The sequence below is a fragment of the Manis pentadactyla genome, chromosome 2 (genome assembly GCF_030020395.1).
Source record: "Manis pentadactyla isolate mManPen7 chromosome 2, mManPen7.hap1, whole genome shotgun sequence".
Classification (NCBI taxonomy): Eukaryota; Metazoa; Chordata; class Mammalia; order Pholidota; family Manidae; genus Manis; species Manis pentadactyla.
The window spans coordinates 48,934,648-48,951,695 of record NC_080020.1 but is presented as its reverse complement, the minus strand read 5'-3'; positions in this window follow the sequence as shown (position 1 = coordinate 48,951,695).

Here is a 17,048-nt window from a genome sequence, read left to right as displayed (position 1 = left end):
CAACTGATAACTGACAGAAGATGTTGTATGGAACCCCATATCCCTCTCCCATTGGGTGAGAGGACTCTGAGGCATGCCATCTCTACTAGCTCCCAGAGCTCCAGGGTTATGATCTAGTTGCTCACAGTGGGAACTTGCTGGAGAACACTGCCTTTACTGGGTGCCTCCCCATTCCCCATCACCTCCCAAATAAGCCACTTACAGTTGAAACCTGTCTCAGAGTTTGCTCCCAGGGGGACCCAAACTGAGACTACCTCCCTCCAATTACTGAGACTTGCTCTGTGGTGGGTACTACAGAGGGACCAGTAAGTGGGATGCACAGGCTCCCTGCCACAGAGTTCAGTTTCAGGCGTATAGACAGGTAATCCACAAGTCAGCCAGTTATATCATTTTAGGTGGTCTTAAATACAGTGATCAAAATAAAACTGGATGACAGCAGTGATGGAGAAGGGTGTGAGGAGGGAAGGAAGGTAAGAGAAGGTCTAAGGGCTGTCCACATGAAAAGCTGTGGGAAGATTCTAGGCAGAGGAAACAGCAAGTGCAAAGGCCGAGGTGGGAGCACACATGGTAGATTTGAGGAGCAAAGAGAAGGAGGTCATGTGAGGGAGGTGAGCCAGGAGAAAGTGGAGGAGCCGAGGTGGAGAGGAGCCGAGCCCAGAGGCCAGCCCAGGTGGGCTCCCGAAGGGTGTGGGAAGGAGTTTCGGGGTTCAGGGGCAAATGGGAAGTCATTGCAGAGTTGTAAGGTGCAGGCAGGAGGTACTTACCCAACCCAAGGCAGCAGCCTTCTGCCTACTATGTGGAGACTGGTTGGGACGAAGGCGCGAGAGTGGCTTAGAGAGGTCAGCTGGGGCCATCTCAGTCACCACGTGGAAGATGCTGGTATCTGGAGCTCTCCCGTCTTCTCTATAGGTGCATCTTCCATTTACAAACTTCCCTTTTTCCTCTCTCTGCCTGGGACTACACCCTGGCCCATGTGTACCATTTCCCAGTCCCTTTCCCTAGCTGGAGGTGACTCTCTATACCTAAGGTCAGTGCCTGAATCCTTGTTGCGTCTGGACGCTTGCCCAGTGCCAAATCTCACTGCCCACCCACCTGCAGGGAAACACTCCAGCTTTCTGAGTTTAAGCATCACCAGGGGCCTCCCAGCCCAGCCCCCGATTTTTCCTGAATGAATGAGCAGGTGTCATTCCAGACTGCGGCACCACCCCCACCCCGACCCCAGACTGGATGCTCCGTGTAAACAGCTCCCTTGCTGGGCAGAAGCCCCCTCCCGGGGCCCCAGGCACTTATCATTTAGTGGCACCAAGGGCTCGGTGCAGCAGCTTTCCCTGAGTTTCTCAGAACACATTACCCACATTATTTTTCACTTGATACCCGTCAAGAAACCCTTGAGAGAGCTAAAGGACGTGGCTTAGTCCTAGTTTACAGATGGGCTGTGCAAACAGAAAAGCTTACACATTTTTCAGATGCACAGAGTAACAGAGTTCACATTTGCTAGAACCTAAACCAGTATCAATAACCAATGGGCACAGTTAGAGGAAGACCCAGAAGCCTTGTACAGAGACAAGCCTGCTGGTTTGAGCCATGCCCCCTGCCTCTTCAGGGTTCTGGGGACCCAAACCCACAGAAGAGACAGAAAAGACCCTGTTCCTTGAGAATATTCAGGAAGAGCTAAGATCTACGTACCAGGGCCAGGGCAGGAGCAAGGAAAGGCTAGAAAAGGCAGGAGAAAAAAGAGATCAGAAGGTATGCTGTGCAAATCCTCCAGCGTCTCTCTGCCTCATCTTGCTCACCTATAACATAGGAAATACAAGTTCCCTCTGCCAGGGCAGTGGGTGAAATAATGGATATGAACAGATTTAGGGATTCTGAGCTATAGACTGCTAGTTATCCCCAATATCTGTTCTTGTCACCCTCTGATCTCTAGCTGCGCCCATGGCTACCTGGAATCAAGACTCTTCCCAACCTCCCCTGCAGCCATTTTGGCCACATGACCAAACTCTGGCCATAACATTGTAAACACAAGTGTGGTGTGCAGTTCTGGGGAGCATCCTTTTAGGGAGGACATGCACTTCTTTGTCCTTTTCTCCTCCAGGAGGCTGTAACAAGCAGCCATCGTGGACCATGAAGTAGAAGCCACTTGAAGAAGACAGCTGAACAGTTAAGAAAGAATGATTGGTATTGACGTTGAGAAACCTCTCTTCCAGCCTCTAGGCTCTTGATTGAGAGAGAAATAAACTTCTATCTTGTTTTCAGCACTGTTTTTTCTTTGTGATGGTGTCTGTCACTCACAACTAAACCTGATCCTGGTCACTGTAGACTAAAACCTAGATCTGTCTGTCCCCAAAGCCCAGGCTTATCCATTGCAGCTCACTGTTTCATTGTAAGTCCTGATGGAAGGTTATATGCTAGGAGTGGGTGGTTACAGCTAAAAATGCACCAGTGGGAGGCCCAGGAGAGCAAGCAGGGCCCTGGCTCATGGAACCCTGCACTTGCTGAACTCCAACCAGAAGGTACCAGTGGCTGACCCTGTGGGCTTTCCAGGACTGGCTAGAGGTTTGGTTTTTGAGAGGGGCAGGAAAAGAGTTTGAAGAATGGGGAGGTAGAGGACAGGAAGACTGCCTGGAAATTAAATTGTTGTTGGCTGGCTCAAATTCAGCATCTTGGAAAGCAGAAAGTAAATTCTCAATCAGCTGAAAATAGTGTGAAGAACACAGTAGCAAGAGGGCCACAGATGTCTGACCTCATCCCCGCAGTGGCTGGCCAGTGAGTAGCTGTAGCCACCACCAGAAAGGACTCAATGGCTCCCCATCCCTCCACCTAGGAAGGCAGTGCCATAGCCCACTGGTGGCTATATAGGGGCTGCCTGTGCTCCAGCAGCCCAGTACCCGTTCACCCTTTCCAGGGCTAACAGCACCCCGTTTTTCTCTGGGAACGTCCACCTGCCTTTCAACTTAAACGGAGTTGACGGGATCCCAGGTACCACAGCCACCATGTGATTCAAGCCTGGCCAATCAGAATGCCTGTATTCCCTTGCTTCCCTGATTGGTCTGGGAAGAGTATATGACCCAGTGAGAATCAGTGAGCGAGATTTGCTGAGTCTATTCAGAGAACAGACTTTCTCTTCCCTGGACTTGAACCTGGTCGGTGTAACCCTGGGGCTGCTGGCAGCCATTTTGCTACCATGTGGAACCTCAGTAGGAAGCAGAAATGGGCAGAGCCAAGAGACAGGTGTCCTGGTCCTATCTTGGATCCCAGCTGGAAGCTCATGACCCCTCACATTTAGAGATATCAGTAGGTTTCTTCCCCCAGCACCACCCAGAACTACTTGCTTGGGCACATTCTGATCTCTCTAACTGAAATGACTTTTCTTTTCCAGCTAGCAGGCAAAAAACCCCTTCTAGCATCTCAAGGCCAATTTAAACCTCCCCTCCCCTGAGGAGACCAGCTGTCCTTCCGCTGCCCTGGTTGATCACAGATCATGCTGGTTGATCCACGTGGGCTTCTCGACCAGTATAGGCGTCTCCCAAGGACAGGGCCTTCATCTCCTTTAACTCTGTATCCAGGGCCAGCATCTAGTAGGCGCTCACTAAATGCTTGTTGGAGAAACAAATGAGTGACTATAGAGAAGCAAGCTAATCATTCATCAAGTTTATGCATGACATGAAATTGGGAGCAGTTTGTAGCCAGAGGTTAGAATCGTAAAGCAGATTGGCTTTCGCAAATGAGAGTATGGCAAGGCTGAATCGGAATTGGATGACGTTCATTAAGTAACTAGTTTGAAGAAGTCATTGCCAGGAGTCTGTAAGAGCTGGGGATGTAATGGTTTCTGTGCCCGTTCCAAGACAAGCTGTGGGTGGCAGGCTCGATGGAGAGAAAGAAGCTGGCCGTGGAGGGCTGGCCTCCCCATCGAGGTCAATTCATGGGTTTGTGACAAGAAAAACTCACAATCCTTCTGCCTCCAGGAAGGCTCTCCTAGCTCTGAATTTTGGCATAGAAGATTCAGGGAAGCAAGAAAAAAAGCATTTAAAATAGTTAAAGGGACGACAAATTGGATTTCTGAAGTCACGTTAAAGAGACTAGAGTTGCTGCATCCGGTAGGAAAAGACAGTAAACCATTTCCCCAAGAGGGTTTTCATGAAGGATGCCCCCCCCCCAGGGTGCACAAGGGGCCACAGAAGGGGAGTGTTGGGCAGGGAGTATTGGCAGCCCGCCCAGCCCCCACTGCAGTCTCCAGAGCTGCCGCCACCCCTGCTGTTTACGCTTTTATCGTTTGCAATGAAAGACGATGATGTGTGTGTGCGCTGTATTGATCGTGCCTCTTAGATTTTTATGTCATTGTGGAAAGCGGCAATTATGCTTGCCGGCTCTGGAGGGAGCAAACGGCTCCAGGGAGGACGACGCCCGGCCAGGAAAACTCGGAAGGCAGCCTGAGGGGTCCAGATCTGGAGCTGGAGGTCTGAGTCAGGCAGTACAGGAAGGGGCTGGGGGAGCCTGAGAGGGTTAGGAACCCCACCGAGTGGATGCACCGTCTACCCCAAGCTATAGCCATTTACTGAGTGCTTATGGTGTACAAAGTACTCAAGTTATTGTCCCACACTCCTCCAAAAGCCCTCCAGCGTCTTTCCTTTTGCATTTAGGATAAATCCACTCTGCTGGCCAAGACATATGTCATCTGACACCCCACCCACCTCTCTGTTCCCACCTCCTCTCCCCTCCTCATTCACTGCCACCTACCCACCTAGCCGTCTTACTGGTGGGCCCAGTAGCAAGAGTCCTTTGAAATAGAAAAGGGAGGCAGAAGAGAGAACCAGATAGCAACATGAGAGCAACTCGGCCCAGCGTTGCCAGCTTTGAAGATGGAGGAAGGGGCCAGGAGGATGGAGGAAGGAACGAGGGCAGCCCCTAGAGGCAGGAAAAGGCAAGGAGGCAGGCTCTCCCTTAGAGCCTCCGGAGGAAGGTCAGACTCCTGCCTGCCCAGTGAGATTCGGTTTGGACTTCTGACCCCCGGGAAGGGTCAGATAACAAAAGTGTGTTGTTTTAAACCTCTAGGTTTGTGGTCATTTTTTACAACAGCAATGGAAAACTAACTCAGGGCAGGGAAGGCCTCTCTGAGAAGGTGACAATTAAGGTGAAATCTTCTGTCACGTTGTTACTGGCTTTCTTTTTAAGAACCTCAAACATGTCAACCTTACCTGATTCAGTTTGTACACCCACTGCTTAGTAGAGGCCCCCCAGGGACAAACCCCTCAGGAATGTTTTCCTTCACAGTATTTTGGTTTGGTTTCTTTTTAAAGTACAGTAAAATTGTCTTTGTGTGTGTGTATAGTCTATGAATTCTAACACGTGTAGATTGGGGTAACCACCACTATGAGGATACAAAAACATGCCTCCGCCCTTGTGAAACTCCTGCATGCTGTCCCTTTATAGGCACACACTTCCCACACCCACCCCTAACTCTGCCAACCTTTAACCTATTCTCCATCGCCATAGATTTGTTTTTCTGAGAATGTCATGTAGAATTATACTGTATGTCATCTTCCTTCACTCAGCATAATCAAGTTGTTGCTCTCAAGTTGTTGTCCGTGGTTTGTTCTTTTTTATTGCGAGTAGTATTCCACCGAATGGATGGACAGTTATACGTTGCATATTGTACTACAGTGTATCCATTCACCTGTTGGAGGACATTTGTATTGCTTCCTGTTCTTGGCAACAGTTGATAGATTGTGTACCAGTTTTCACCTAAGCATAAGTTTTCATTTCTTAGGGTAAATACCAGGAGTGGGATTGCTGGGTCATATGGTAAGTGCATATTCAACGTTATAAGAAATCGGCAAGCTGTGTTCCAGAATGACGATACCATCTTCCATTTCCACTAGCATTGTCTGAGAGTTCCCATTGCTCTGCGTCCTCAACAGCACTTGATTTTGTCATTTTGTCAGTATGTTTTTTATGTTGTCCATTCTACTAGGTGTGTAATTGTAACTTTTTGCCTTTGTGGCTAATGCTGTTGAACATCTCATATGCTTACTGGCCTTCCTTATAGCCTCTTGGGTGAAGTACCTGTTCAAATCTTTTGCCAGGTTTTCAAATGGGCTGTTTGTTTTCTTAATGTTGAGTTTTGGAGTTCTTCATATACTTTGGATACAAATTTTGCTGGATATGTGGTTTGCATTCATTCTCTCCAAGTTTGTAGCTTGTCTTAGTCTCTTAATGGTGCTCTTCTCAGAGCAGAAGTTTTGATTTTGATGAAGCTCAATTTACTCTCTTATGGATTGTGCTTTTAATGTCATAACTCTGTCTGCTACTAGGTTACAAAGATTTGCTGTTTCCTTCCAGTTTTTATCTATAATCTATTTAGAATTAATTTTTGCATGAAGTGTAAGATTTAAGTAAAGATTTTCTTTTGTCTATGAATGTATTCTATTTTATCTTTTTTTTACTAGATCTCTTTGAATAGTTTTTTAAGTGGTTGCTCTAGGAATTACAATAGACATGACTTAACTTTTCTAGTTTATTTAGAAGTAATATTTTACCACTTCACATGGAATACAGAAACCTTGCCACTATCTAGGTCCCTTTACCCTCCTCCTTTCATGTTGTATTTTGTCTCCTATGTTAATTGCATCTACATCCATTGAAAATCCCATCAATGATTTTTTTTTATTTTCAACCATCAGATGTATTTTTAAGGAACTCAACATGCAATTCAACAGGAGAAAAGTCGTGTTATATTTACCTAAATATTTACTTTCTGTTGCTCTGCCTTTATTCCTAATGTTTCAAGTTTCTTTCTGCTATTATCTTCCAACTGTCTCAAGAACTTCCTTTATAAATCTTTTGTGCAGGTCTCCTGGTAACAAATTCTCTCAGCTTTCCTTCATCTAAGAATGTCTTTATTTTACCTTCATTCCTGAAGGATATTTCCTCTAAAGAATTCTTAGTTGATAGTTCTTTTACTTCATCATTTTAAAAATGATGTTCCACTTTCTTCTAGCCTTTATGGTTTCCAGTGAGAAATCTGCAGTCATTTGAATCACTGCTCCCGTATAGGTCAAATGGCACTTTCTCTGGTTGCTTTCAAGATTTTTCTTCATCTTTAGTTTTTAGAATTTTGATGATGAAGTGTCTGGGCATAAATTTATTTATGTTTATGATGTTTGGAATTGACTGAGCTTCTTAAATTGGTAGGTTTCTGTTTTCACTGAATTTGGAAATTTTCCATCATTTCTTCAAATATTTTTTTTCTAAACTGCATGCTTTCTCTTCCCCTTCCAAGACTCTAAGGACATGAATATTTGACCTTCTGCTATTGTCCCACAGGTCCCTGAGGCTCTGTTCATTTTTTCCCCCAATCTTTTTTCTCTCTGTTATTCAGACTAGATAATTCCATTCAGCTATCTTCAAGTTTACTATTTCCTCTATCATCTCCATTCTGCTATTGAGCCTCCTTGGTGAGTTTTTATTTCAGTTATTGTATTTTTTCACTTATAAATTTCCATTTGTTTCTTCTTGATATCTTCTATTTCTGTGCTGAGATCCTCTGTCTTTCCATTCATTTCAGTAGTATTTTCCCTTACATACTGAACCATTTTTATAACAGCTGCTATAATGTCATTCTTTGATATCTCAGTGAAGTCATCTCCCATTGGCATCTGTTGGACTGTCTTTTCCCAAGTGAGTATTTTCCTGGCTCTTCCTATACAGAGTAATTTTAATATTTTGGGGGGATAGGTAATTGACCCTGTTGGGTTCAAGCCACAAGTTCCTACCAGCCTCGTGCAAGTTTGTGGTTCCAGTGTCAGTTCCATTTTCAAAGCTTTTGCAATAGCATTTAGATCAGTCCCGTGTGCACCACCGCCCAAGGCCAGTCTGAGATTTGGGTGGTGGTCTGTCCTCGGGTGTTCAGTTCTCAGGTCTATGCATGCTGTTTAGGGTCAGATCTTGTACAGTTTGGGGATGAGCCTAGGATTTCATAAATAACTTTAAGGGGCTGCTTTTCCCAGCTCCTCCCTCTCTGTGATCTCTCCTAGACTTTCCAGTTCACTGAGCTTCCTCTTTTTCAGTCCTCAGGCCAGAAGGCTAGAGCTTTATTTACTTCCTCCTGCCATGCACTTCTGTAACTGCTTGTGCAGAGCCCAAGGAGCAGATAGGAAAGCCGCAGGGGCTTGCCCAGCCTCGTGGACCATGGCAAGGGAGCTTCTCCTCCCTCAGATTGTAGGTTCCTGCCAGCCCCCTCACTGCTGTGACCACACTGCTTGGATGCTGGGGAGCAACAGAATGGAAAAGGGGGTCAAAAAGGAGGAAGACAAACAGGAGACTTCTGCTTTCAAGCTCTGAGCTATAGGAGACCCCTTTTTTGGTCTTCAAGCCAGAAACAGAGGGCTTCTCCTAGAACTCTCTCTGTGGATGCTAATACCTGCTTCAAGATTTGGGGCTGCATTGAATTTGGCCCACAGGATACTGGAGTGGGAAAAAATAGTAAACTTACCACTGATTTGGTGTTACTTTGATACCTGATCTTCTTTTCAGAGAGTTCAAATAGCTAATCCATGCATTCTGTCCAAGGTTTAAGCTGCATTCAGTGTGTGGGGGGTTGGGGGGAGCAAAATAGAGTGGGTTTACTTCATCTTACCTGGAACTGGAACCTCCAAATATTTTTAATGGACATGTTCCATGCATACACACATGGTGCTAAAACCATCATTTAGTGAGCTCCTCTGTGTCACACACGTGAACAAAGTTTTGCACTCACAGAGTTATGCTCAGGTAGCTCAGGATTTGAACCTGGCTGTCTCTTTCTAGCTGTGTGACACTGGGTAAGAATCCAAACACACACAGTCCTCAGTTTACTTGCCATGGTAGGGTGGCAAGGGTGAGACACAATAATATATATAAAGCCCTTTATTATATATTGCATTACATATTGTATATGATATAATAATATACAATTATATACAGTATATGATAATATATGTATATGTATATGATGTGTAATAGAGAGAGCGCCCCCTCTGTCTGAGGCCCTGCATACATTGGAAGCAGGGTACCTACTGAATGGGTTCCCTTGCGTGCACAGTATGTCTCCTCTCAGCACACCCAGGGCCTGCTCTGTGCTTTTCTCATGAAAAATATCTGTTAATTTGGATGAAACCATCAGGATGAGAAATCTGTTTGCAAGCCCACTCATGAGCTGGGGACAGGGCAGGGTCCCCACTGGGCTTGTGGGTGGAGGGCTTTGGCAGGAGAAGCCCTGAGCTGAACAGGCATGCTGGTCACATGTGGGGGGTGGCAGCTGGGACAGGGCAGGCAGCAGGACTGGAGAGCCAGCAGGACAAGAAGGCTGGGGCAAGGGAGGCAGAGGAACCGCACGAGACCCATCGCGGGGCAGCAGGTGATGGTGCTCTAGACGGCAGGTCATTTTCTTTCCGTATTTTCTTTTTTTTCCCCTCCACTTAAGAAAAAACTGTAACGACATAGCCTATGGAACAGCAAGATCAATTGTGTCGTTCTGGCCTTTGAGGGAAGAGAGGGGAAAAAATCAAATTATCTGACAGGGTCCTTTTAAGGAGCTGCTGCTTTAATTTATTTTCTTATATTTTGTCAATAGCTGTTGTTTTTTCTTAAACAAGTGATGCACTTTATAAATGGATTTTGCTTGGGCAATACAAACATGGTCATTTCATACTTTTCCTTCCTTCTAAACGTACCCTGTGGACACACAGGGCCTGACCACTTGTGGAAGAGCGACAGGTGGTTTTAGAGAGACACCAGCCCAGAGTGGGGTGGGGACAGAAAGGATGTTGGACACAGCAGACCTGTGGCATAGATGATCACCTCCTGGCAACACAGTCGGGAAGCCCAACCTGTTGAAGCTCCATAGCCCTGTTCTCCCACATGGAGGGACATTTTAAAAAATACAGATTGCTCTGCCCACTCTTAAGAAGTCTAACTCATTGGGTCTGAAGTGGGTCCCCAGACTATGGGATTTTTTTTTTTAAGCTCAGGTGATTAGGTAATAAATCCCAGCTCCTCAGCTTGGCCTTCAAGCCACCCCTGGGTGACCTCCCTGCCTTCATCTCACTCCAGCCCAAGTACCCCAAACTCCAGGGCCCCCAGCCTCTGTCCCTCTGCTTCTTTGGCCTGCAATTCAGACTCACCTTTTCAAATGGCAAAATCCTATCTGCCTCATAACCCTGGGCAGGGGTCACTATTCATTCACTCATTCATGCTGCTGCTCATTGAAAATGTATTTATTCAGAACCTCTGTATGCCAGGCCCTGGGGCTTGGCATTACAATGAGTAATATACAGACATACAGAGAGAGGAAGAGAGAATCCTTGCCTCCGAAACCCACAGAATAGCTGAGGGGAAGGAGCAGCTCTGACCTTCTGGCCCTGCTGTGTCAGATCGGGGCAGGGGTCTCAAGCCCAGACATCCCCCAGGGCCGGGCAGGCCCCTTAGTGAGTGAAGAGACAGGGCTTTGGCTAATGCCGGATACTGGACGCAGGCCCCTTCCAGAATCAGGCTGCCAAGCTTGCCTTGTGGAAGGCTGGTCGGTGTTGACAACTAGTTTTCCAGGAGAAACTAGAAATCCAGATATTTATATGAAATCTGGTTTTTAAATGCGACTGTGGTTTTCTTTAAATCCACCCTCCCTGGTTGCCACACAACCCTGCCTGCCTGGTGCAGGGGCTCTCTGGGGCTGAAATCTTCAAGAGCCCATCTCCCACAGAGGGAGGGAACCAAGCACCGTGGGGGCAGGGGGTGGCTGGAACGGCCCTGCCCTTCAAGGCACCACCCTGTGTGGGTGATGGCTGACCAGATAGCCTGAGCTGGAACCACGCTCCTGACACTGGGCCCCCAGCTAGGCTCAGACGCCTCCCTGGACACCCCTGCCTAGCTCCTGCGCCTGAGCCAGCCTCCTCTGGTGCTTCAGGAGGCCTGGCCAAGGCGGGTCTCTTTTTTTCTGCTGCAGCATCTCCCAGGAAGCCTGCTTCACCCTGGTCGCTCTGAGGACTTAAATAATAAATTGCAGCAGAGAGAGGGAAATTAAGCAAAGCAGGGTGGGGAGGTGGGGGCTGAAGGCTGGAAGCTGAGATGGAAAATCTGATGAGGAGTCAGCGAAGTGAAAAGGAGCAGGCGGGCAGGCTGCAGGGGCGGCTCAGGGTGAGCTTAGGCCTGGAGTGGAGCTGCATTGCAGCCTCTCTCTGCAAACCAGGAATCTGGTTCAGTCCTGCTCCTGCTTAAAGCAAGATGAAGCCCACTGCCAAGCCCCTCACCCCCTCAGGACAGTCCCTCAGCACAAGCCTCACTCACACACACGTGGCACCCAGGACCCCTCCAGTTCGTCCCCCTCGTTCCATCCTGATGAGCGTGAGTGGACGCATACCCATCTCCCCATCCCCCGCAGATTTCCTCCTTGCACCCTCTGCCCCACCTTCCTCTCTATATTCCAGTACCTTGAGGACCCCAGGGAACCCTGGGGGGCCTAGGACTAACATGTATGGCACAAGCAATAGGTCAGAGTTGGTTTCTGGTCAACACTCACTAGAGCAAGACCCCCAGGCTGGGGAGAGCCCTGGAGTGAGATGGGGGAGGGCATTTCTGCCCTTTCCTGTATGGGAGGAGTGGGGAAAGCTGGGCTGGCCTTGTGTGCCCCACTTTTTGACTCAAGGCCTGGGGAGCAGTAGGCCCACCCACCCCACTCCCAGCCAGCCAGACATAGGAAACTCCTTTAGGGAGGGGTCAGGACCGACAGAGGGTTCCCTGGGCCCCACAGAGGCAGAATGTCTGTCTTGGAATGAGATGGTCACCAGAGTGGCCCTGAAGTGTGACTGGGGTCCACAGTGGCCAGCAAGGGGCCTGTGGCAGGGGACGGACCCCAGACCAGGAAGGACCAAGGACCTCAGCAGGTGCCAGTGTGAAGGGCAGGAGAGCTCTGGGAGTGTGGATACAGCCGGTATAGATACATGGTGGGCTTGGCCGCCATTCAAGGCCTCCGGCCTTCGTGGGCCCCTACCTCACCTTGGGGGGTTCTTGAAAGTTGGAAGTAACTGAGGAGACCCTGGATTGCCCAAGAGCACCCCAACTTGACTACATTTATACTCAATTTACTAAAATGGGGTTTAAGATAGAAATTAAGTTCCATTTCAGAAAACCTCAGAACTGTTCTTGCATGCCCAAGTTTGTAACCCTGGACGTTCTGCCTGTGTTTGGCACAGAATTCTCAAAGGCCTTTGGTGGGCAGTCAGGGACTCTCCTGAGTGTCTGCTCCATGCTGGGCTCTGTCCTCACACTGGGAATGCCGCAGTGAGCACCGCCAGGGTCCCAGCCCAGGGGTGCTGATCCTGTAGGAGGAGGAGACCGTCAGCACAGAAGCGAAAGTAACTGTCAGCTCATGGTAGGTGATGTCAAGAATAAGCAATGGGTCCTGTGCTGAACTGATCTGATTACTGCCTTTAAAGGGTGGCTCTTGGTGGGCAATCCTTAGGGAAGCCCAGGGCAGGCTGCAGTGGGTTCCTGGGCCTCTTGGAAACCGTCTGACTCCGTGTCCATGCCAGGCTCATGGCCTCGCTGGCCCAGCCCACAGCCCCCAGCACACTTCCATGAGCTTGCCCTCCACCAGCATCTACTTCTCAATACCAACCAGCAAGTAGCACAGGAACTTAATTTGCTGGGAACCAAATGTTTCTGACAATAAGTCCTGGCTTTTCTCTCTTCTCACATTCTCTCCAAATAACATTTCCTGTTGTCCCTTTACCATTTCTGCATCCTTCCTTCCCTCCCCTGATTTGCCTTTCTTTATCTTCTCCCCACTGCTTCCCCCTCCCCACATTTGTGCTTTCTCTCCAGGGACTGAATGAGCACTTCTTCCCCATATGCTGTGTGCTAAGCACATACCTGTGTAGTTTCGATGACACTTGTCACAGGACTCTTGCATGCAAGTTGCAGAAACCCAAACCACATGGCTTGGAATGGAAAGACTTATGTAACTGGCAAGTCCACGAGAAATCTGGTTTCAGGCATAGCTGGACCTGGGCATGCAAAGCATGTTTCTAGAACCCTGTTATGGACTTAACAAATGTGTCCTCTCAAAATTCATACATTGAAGCCCCAAGTCAAAGTGACTGAATTTGAAGTTAGGGCCTTTGTGGAGGGAATCAAGATCTCAAATGAGGTCATAAAGGCTATGATCCCATAGCAGTAGTGTCCTTATGAGAAGAGACATGAAAATGCTGGCTCGCTCTCTCTTCTTGCCCTGGCATGTGAGCACACAGTGAGAAGGTGACTACCTACAAGCCACGAAAAGAGGCCTCAGAATGAAACCTGCCTTGCCAACCCCTTGATCTTGGACCTCCTAGCCTCCAGAGCTGTGGGACATAAAAGTCTGTTGTTTAAGCCCAGCTAGTGGTATTTTGCTGTGGCAGTCTGAGCTGAGACACACTCTGTTGCTTTCATCTCTCAACCCTGCTTTGCAGTAAGTTGGAGTCACTCTCAGACAAACCCACCTCTTCATGGAGGCCCCCAGCAACTCCAAGCTATGTACTCACTGCCTGCCACCCCAGGGGCAGTCAGCTTCTCTTTGCCAATCGTTCTGACAAAGGCGCCAGGACACAGGCATACATGATCATGTTTGCCTCGTCACGTTTCACAGATCCTGTGTTTTCCAAATTGAAGGTTTATGGCAACCCTGCATTGTACAAGTCTATTGGTGCCACTTTTCCAACAGCATTTGCTCACTTCTTGTCTCTGTGTCACATGTTGGAAATTCTCACAATATTTCAAACTTTTTATTATTATTTGTTATGGTGCTCTGTGATCAGTGATTACAACTTGCTGAAAGCTCAGGTGATAGCATTTTATAGCAATAGAGTATTTTTTAATTAAGGTAGGTACATTGTTTAGACTAATGCTATTGCACACTAATAGACTACAATACAGTGTAAACATAACTTTTGTATGCCCTGGGGAACCAAAAATTCACAGGATTCACTTTATTGTGAGATTCACTTTATTTTAGTGGTCTGGACCCAAACCTCCAACATCTCTGGGGTATGCCTGCCTAGTCTTGTCATCCAGGCCTGAATCACCTACCCATTCCTGAAGTCAGGGATTTCCCAAATGAGAAGCACACAGGGGGAAAGATGTGTTCAGGCAGAAACAGCAGAGCCCACCTTGTCTTGGCTGAGGATTAGAGAACTTAGGGACTTGCTCAGGAGCTCTGGAGCTAATTTATGCTCCCAAGTCTGCTGGTTCTTCACCCCATGCCGACTCCAGGACACCTACGTGTCCCAGCAGCCTCCTCCAGGCCTCTCCTACAACCATCAGGTCACCCAGCACACCTGTCTGCCTCCTTTCTCCCTCCTCATTGCTGCTCCTGCCAACGTCACTCACCCAGGTACAGGAAGATAGGTGGTTCTGCGCACCACTCACTTGGCCCTCTTTAGCCCCCAGAACGTGCATGCAGCCAGACAGAAGAGGCCCAAGGAGGGGTGTGGGTTGCACAGGACTATGTCCATGCCCACATCCATCTGCATGGCCCAGGGAGCAGAGAGGGGAGCCATACTCAGCCCCCTCTGCGACCCCCATGAGAGTCCCAAGCTCGCTCATGCTTTGTGGGTATGACTATTCAGACCACTCAGTGTGCCAAAACCACCACTTATGTTCCTACTATCTGAATTTGTCTTTATTTGGAACCCCCACTTTCAGCAGCAGAAAATGAGTCTTGGTCAGTTCAGCAATTAGGGTTTAAACTCAGTTGATTCACGGTTCCCCCTCCCCTGTCTCCTTGTCGCTGGATTCCAGTGAATATGTGATGTCACCATGTGGTGGGCAGGCGGGGAAGGTGGCAGATGGGTCATGGGCCGATTTTCCCTGCTGGCACCCCCAAGACATACACGGGCACATCTGGTTCTCAGCTGTCATCTCCCTTCAGTGTGGGCAGCTGAGGAGGTGTCTGTCCCTATCTGGTCCCTGCTTATAAGGAACAAGACAGTTTGGGCAGTGGTCTCCCCTCCTCACAAGTGGAAGGCCCCTCAGGCCCTCTGGGGGGACTTGGCTCCGCCTTCAGTGCTCTGAGGCTGGGAAACTCACTAGACTGTCTCAGGCCCTCGCTACAAGCCATCTCTCACCTCCTGTCTACTGTCACCACACCTTGTTAGGACACAGGGTACCTGGGGACCTCGTCCAGCCAGGAAACAGGAAACAAAGTTCAGATCCTCAACTCCCCTGGGAGGCGCAAGCCCCCAGGGCCCCAGGTATTTGCATCCCCCCATCCCTCCACCCCATACCTACATGCACTCTCACAGAAGAGAGCACCAGCAGGGCCCAGCTCACTCGTTTCATTCCTTACACTTCTCTTTCCCAGACAGGTGGAATTTGTAACCTCATCTGTAGCGAGGGCGAAAAATGCGCTGGGCAAGCACAGTTCCCAGTGTTCTGTCTGTGATGGGACTGGGCCTCTGGAGGCTCAAAACTAAGATGTAACTTATTTTGTTTCTCTTTATTTCATCCCTTAGGCCTGAGTGGGGTGGGTGGTGGGGAGTGTGAGAGGGCAGAGGGGACATAAAGGCATCCGCAGCCCACATTGAACCATCTTCACAGGGTCACCCGCCTGGCACTGGTTGGGGTGAAGACATAACCTGGGAAGACAAGGCCATCACTGGAGAAACTGCTGAGAGCTGCCCTTGGGGACTGGGGGCAGCTACACAGGTAGGTTCCTCTCTCTGGGGCAGATCTGTCAAGGCATCAAGACTCCCTGATGGCCAGAAAATCTACCCTGCCTGTCACCCAGAAGCCAGTGGACCTGGAAATTGAGAGCACCAGCCAGCAGTTCGTGAACAAGGCCCGGGGACTGATACTGGGGCTGGAGGAGCCTGGTGGACTGGGCCTGGCCGGTGCCTCTTGGGTCCTCTGTGTTTATACTTTTGTGAAGTCCCAACAGTAATAAAGTGGTGCTCAGGGGACCCAAGAAAAAAATTATTCACCCAGAAGCCAGGAAACAAAAAGGGGCAGCACTTGCCACTAACCTCTGAGGAGTGGGTAGCAGGAATCAAAGGAGAGAGTGAAATGCAAGCAGAGTCCAGTTTTACTTAACAGAAGCAGATGTCCCAGGCTCCCAACTCAGAGGAAGGATGGCAGGCTCCCGACAGTGGATGCATTTGCCTGATCACATCAGAGAGTGCCACTTGTCCCAGCAGGTTCCTGAACGCTTGAGTCCCTCAAAAGTCCTGGTGGCATCAGTCAAGTACCTTTCCACTCCAAGGGCGAAAGCCCCACTGTGACCACCAGTCATAGGAGGAAATACACTGACTCACAACCCCAAGTCAGGAGGTGGCTGAGCTGGTCACTGAGAGCCTCTGTGAAAGTTAATTTCATGTGTCAAATTGACTGGGCCACAGGGTCCAGATATTTGGTCAAATATTATTCTGGATGTTTTTATGACAGTGTTTCTGGATGGGTGAATGACAGCGGTGGGGGCTGCTGGAGGCAGTTGGCGGGAACCCCGCAGCGGGGATACTTCAGGCAGCGATCAGGCACATGTCCTCTCCCTGAAAATGCATGCCCCTCTCTTGCCAGTGCTCAGCGGTCCTCAGGAAATTGTCCCAGGCGCCCCGTTAGAGGACAAGGATCCTGGCAGCATGGTTTGTAGTTGTGAATGCTGGAAGCCACCCAAGTGTTCATCAAGGGGACACCGGGTGGCTAAAACAGGCCGGTCGTGGAAGGGAGAACCACGTGGCAGTTCCAGAAAGGACTGAGACCCAAGTGCATCTATGCACAGAGCTTGAAAACACAGTGCAAAAACAAGAAGCTTGATCATACAGTACAATACCATTTACAAAAGGAAAAGAAAATCCACAAAGGAGTACACTGCCTCTTTTAAAGTATCTATATATTTGTAAAATCAAGAGGAAAAAATATCTTAGTAGTACCTCTGGGGAAGAGGGACTATAGGTGGGATTGCAGGGACCTTTATCTGGAATGTTATAATTGTTTCAAAAGGAGAACAGATCCTTGAATGATGTGTGTAATTTATCGTAACTGAA